Genomic DNA, 5,433 nt, shown 5'->3' on the forward strand with positions numbered 1-5,433 from the left:
TTAGAGAGCTCATTAAGAGCCAGTTTGGGTGTTTGGTGAGGTTGCCCACTGAGTCAGGACAGACCAAGTGCATCGAGAAGCAACACAGAGGAGAGTCAGTTGTGGCAGTGCAATTACCTTAAGGGCCCACTCATGGGAGCATGACTGATAGCGAAAGAGCCATTGGCACTCAGGTGCTATTGTACAAGTTGTGAGGAAAGTGGCCAGTATGCAATCGGCAGTACTGAAACTTCTCAGTGCAGCTGAGTATTTGGCTTGCTGTCCACAGGGAGGAAAGTACTCCACCCCTTTCATCACTTGAATGTAATATCTTTACACCCTTTCCACAACGTATACCCATCTTGCCTTCCTCAACTTGCTTCTGAGCCTCACAATCTCGAAAACGTCCTCCTCCCCAGTAGTTATAATGTGAAAATGGGGCATTCTTCACCTGCCAGTGTCCTTCCTCACATGTTAAGAGCCATCTTCTCTGGTGAGGATAAAAGAGACTGCAAAAAGGTGTTGTTGATCAATGTCTGCTGGACGTTGAATAGCCAGAGGCCAGTCCTGAGGGCTACACTCCCTTTGTCTGAGCAAATAAGATAAATTAACCTTTTCTGGTACTGGAGCCTCCTGACCACACTTCATCTGCTGATCTTCTTCGCAACCTTGACTCTTGGATGCAGGGCTGACTTTCTCCTGTGACCTTCTAGAAAGAAGACCTCCCTCATCTTCCTCACTGCCTCAAGGAGGGCCTCCAGGTCAGTGTCTGCAAAGAGCTGGGCAGCCTTGCCCTGTATGCCAGCCCTTCCCTTGCCCATCACTGCTGCTTCAAATTCCACAGTAATGGTAACCGTGGTGTGATTAGGTTGGGCTCAAACACTGAATCCTGCCTCCATCCCTGCCCCTATGGCTAACTGACCAACTGACCAACTCTCCAATCAATTAGAATCAGCTCTGCGGAAATCAAGGGATGTGACCACTTACCCCCCACTGGGATGGGTTTCGGGTCCGACAATGACCCCGACCTCAGCTACCTGATTACAGAAGGAAATTCAAGATAGGAACTGAAGTTTGCGGATTATTTATTTCACAGTGTAGTCCTGAGAATAGATTTGGAGTGATGTCTGTTTGACCTTCCTGACCAGACTGAAAATGCATTTTCTAAAACTAATAATAATTTGTGTAGCATTGTTTAATCTGTGAGAGGTTTGAATATTCAAATGCATTTTATTTTCACTGTTAATATAATGATAACCTTTCTGTGCTATTCAAGGTGGTGGAAATCTGCTTTGTTATAATTTTTGTGGGGCAGCACGGTGGTGCAGTGGGTTACCCTCACGGCGCCGAGGTCCCAGGTTCGATTCCGGCTCTGGGTCACTGTCCGTGTGGAGTTTACACATTCTCCCCATGTTTGCATGGGTTTTGCCCCCACAACCCAAAGATGTGCAGGCTAGGTGGATTGTCCATTCTAAATTGCCCCTTAATTGGACAAAATGAATTGGGTACTCTAAATTTATATTAAAAAAAATATTTTTTCTTTAAGTTAGTGTTCAGAAGTGCAGACGGACGAAAGAGCTGAATGCCAGACGTGAGGTAAGAGTGACTGCCCTTGACATCAAGGCAGCATTTGACAGAGTATGGCATCAAGGAGCCCTAACTAAACTGGAGTCAATGGGAATCAGGGGAAAACTCGCCACTGTTAGGAGTCATACCTGGCACAAAGGAAGATGGTTGTGGCGGTTGAAGATCAATAATCTCATCTCCAGGACATCACTGCAGGAGTTCCTCAGTGTAGTGTCCTAGGCCCAACCACCTTCAGCTGTTTCATCAATGACCTCCATTCCATCATAAGGTCATAAATGGGGATGTTCACAGATGACCGTACAATGTTCAGCACCATTCGCAACTCCTCAGATAATGAGCAGTGCATGTCCAAATGCAGCAAGATCTGCACAATATTCAGGCTTGGGTTGACAAGTAGCAAGTTACATTTGCACCACACAAGTGCCTGGCAATGGCCATCTCCTACAAGAAAGGATCTAATCCTTGCCCTTGACATTCAATGGCATTAATATCTCTGAATCTCCCATAATCAACATCCTGGGGGTTACCGTTGATGAGAAACTGAATAGGACTAGCCATATTAATACTGTGGCTACCAGAGCAGGTCAAAGGCTAGGAATCCTATGACATGTAACTCACCTCCTGTCTCTCCAAAGCCTGTCCACAATCTACAAGGCACAAGGCAGGAGTGTAATGGAATACTCTCCACTAGCCTGACTGAGTGCAGCTACAACAACACTCAAGAAACTCAATACCATCCAGGACAAAGCAGCTCGCTTGATTGCTCCCCCTTCCACAAACATTCAAACCCTCCACCACCAACAGGGAGTGACAGCCATGTATACCATCTATAAGATGTACTGCAGTAACTTGCCAAGGTTGCCATGCAGCACCTTCCAAACTCACAACTACTACCATCTAGAAGGACAAAACCAGCAGATAAATGGGATACCCACAAGTAACTCACCACCCTGACCTGGAAAATGATCACCGTTTTTTCTCTGTTGCTGGGTCAAAATCCTGGAACTCCCTCCCTAACAGCACAGCGGGTGTACCTACACCTCCCTCAGTGACTGCAGTGGTTCAAGAGGCAGCTCACCTCCATCTTCCGAACGGCAACTAGGGAGGGGCAATAAATGCTGGTCTAACCAGCGACTCTCACATCCCAGAAATTAACTTTTTTAAAAATCTGTGGCGTTAATACTTTTTTGTATCAATATTAACAAGTACCTTTCAGGTGTTAAGCTCAATTTACCAAATTGTCTCATTATATGGAGCATTAAATATCCGTTGTAACTTTTCCAAAGAGGTGGCCATATAATCCAGGCTGAGAGTGGGTGCTGCACTGTTAAAGGTGATTTTTTTTTGGGGGGGTGAAATGTTAAACTATTATCAATGGCTCAAAATATTGGAACTCCTTCTAACAGTTCATCAAGGCAACCGACCACCACCGTGTCGAGGGCAAATAGGATTGGGCAATAAATATTGACCTTGCCAATGATCTCTATACTCTGTGAATTAGTTTATAAACCTACTGTCCAATTTCCCCCATCAGGTTTGTACAAAAGATCCCATGCTATTTGCCAATATTTCTCCCTCAACCAACATAATTGAAACAAATGATCTGGTTGTCAATTTCACCGCTACCTGTGGGATGTTGCTATTTGCAAATTTGTGTTCGTGTTTCCATTCATTGCGCCATAAGTGTTTAATTGATTTTGAAGTTCTGAAAGATGCGATATACATCCGTATCAATAACAATCTGCTTGTTTTGTATAGTGTTTAATGCCAGCCGCAGAAAAGCAATTTAAGTGAAATAACAGAAAATGCGGGAAATGTTCAGCCAGTCAGGCAGCATCAGTGGAGAGAGACGGAGTTGAAACGTTGACTTATCTTGACAGATGATGCCTGAGCCAGCGAAGTTTTTCCAGCGTTTTCAGTCCTTAATCCCAAAATTCTAGCATGCTCTGGTTTTACCTCGGATTTCCAGCACGCGCAGTATTTTGCTTTTGTAGTCGCAACCTTCCTTCACTAGTCCGACATTTCTATTCCACCAGCCAGAGTTAACTGTCGAGAGCCTTTCTGGGTGAGGCTGACAATTTTAACAATCAAAATTATGGTCGGTATTGTGGCCAGTGTAAAGGCCAGAAGCCCCCCCCCCCCCCCCCTCCAAAAAAAACCCCCTTCACCTCCCTCCTGTGTGGCCACAATGGCAGGTTCTGCAGAGGTGAGAGCAAGAATAATTCCCAGCCTGTGCTTTTGCCCGTCTCGCTAGTGGTTAGAATGAGCATTTCAGACAGCAACAGAATGCAGGACTTCAAGCTGATTAAGGCATTTGACAGTCAGCTCTCTGTCTCTTGTTCAAGCAGATAACATGCTGGAATGTTGCTTCATTCTGGCTGTCACAGTGCGTGTAATTTGATCCCTTGGTTTATTGATTTGATAGTCTGAAGATTTCACCGCAATAGACATCATCTGTCCTTCCATCTGTAAAGGCACTTAAGGCTAAAACGGGTGTTAATATTTTATACTTCTTACTTTAGTTGAACTTGCTAATGGCACGCAGTATTCTGTACTAAAAAAAAACATTTATTTATTTTGGATGCAACATATTACATTGAATTCTTTAAAAAAAAATGAGATTTTCACGTTTGTCACTGGGTGAAATATTGGTCTGTGCACCATGCAAAGTGACATTGTTTACATACACCATCCCATCGCCCGGCAGTGAACGGCAAACACACCAACATCTTGCATACTTTCTGCAGTATTTAAAAAGATAAAGATTGAGTCACTTGGGGGGGGGGGGGGGGGGGGAAGGGGTGCATTGGAAACGGAGGGCGTGTGGTAGAAATATATTACACACTAGAATTGTGAGAATTATTGCAAATAGACGAGACGGAAACACGGTGCAACAGACGGTGAATTGTGGAGTTGAGTTTTTGATGTATTTACGTCCTTCCTGATCACTGTGGAGATAATCAAACTTCACCGATGGCAATCGCCGCTCTGTGGGGTGGAGTGACAGCGTTGCTGATCGCTGGGTGATTCCTGTTCCGAACATGGTTATTGATCTGAGTGAGACTCGGCTCCTGCTCAATCCGGTTGGCAGTCTGACCAGAGATACTCTGCAGACCACTTCTTATTACAGATGTGTTCCGTCTGACGTCAGGAGAGGATTTACCTTCCCGTTTTCCAATCCCGGGCAACCAGGCAACAGGATCAGGAGCTTGGCTTCGATATAAAGGGAGCCCTTCATTTCGGAGGGAGGAGCAGCGATTGCTCTGACACAACCAGACTTGAGGCCAGATTGCTCCCCCCCTCCTCCCCCCAGTGAGTGGGGGCTGACATGTCCCATTGGAGAAGTCTCCGGCTTTACAAAGAAAAAAAAGAATATGCATATATTAATAAGCTGAGGTCGCAAGAAAAAAAAACAGGAGTATTTAAAGGTGTCAAGCAGCTCTGGAAGGAGAGGGGAGAGCAGCCTCGAAGGGGGATTGAGATTGTCCAGTGTTGGTCCAGAAGATCTCGCCCAGCTCCCTCAGCTTAAATAAAGTGAGGATCAACTCGCAGCCTCTTCCCGCCAGCTCCAGCAGGCACCATCCATGGAGCAGGAGTGAACAGAGACTCCTGTGTAAGCCAGACACACACACACAGCTCCTCCTGAGCTGACTGCTCTCCAGTGCTGGGAGTGGCGAGTTGAGGAGTATCCGGACCAGTGTGTGTGTGTGTGTGAGGGGTGCAGCTCCCGGGACCACGAGCTGTCCCGCTTAGCCCCAAGAAAAGTGAATGAAGAAGGTGTGCAAGGTTGTGAAGAGCCTGCAAGCGGAGCGCTGGAGCGGGCCCGCTTCAATAAAGTGAAGTGAAGAGAGCGGCTGCTGCTGCTGA

The 5,433-nt window shown here is 46.0% G+C and overlaps 1 protein-coding gene across 3 annotated transcripts in view; it reads left to right on the forward strand.

The window, feature by feature from the left end:
* The first annotated feature begins 4,429 nt into the window (after positions 1–4,429).
* Positions 4,430–5,433, forward strand: part of tafa5a (TAFA chemokine like family member 5a) — a 535,310-nt gene continuing 534,306 nt past the window's right edge. For 2 of the 3 annotated variants that reach the window (XM_038811413.1, XM_038811414.1), the window contains exon 1: positions 4,431–5,433. This exon is cut by the window's right edge and continues 441 nt beyond it. The gene's annotated coding sequence lies outside the window, so the exon portion shown is untranslated. The other variant, XR_005462300.1, reaches the window with a different exon arrangement.

Source organism: Scyliorhinus canicula, chromosome 11 (genome assembly GCF_902713615.1).
Source record: "Scyliorhinus canicula chromosome 11, sScyCan1.1, whole genome shotgun sequence".
Classification (NCBI taxonomy): Eukaryota; Metazoa; Chordata; class Chondrichthyes; order Carcharhiniformes; family Scyliorhinidae; genus Scyliorhinus; species Scyliorhinus canicula.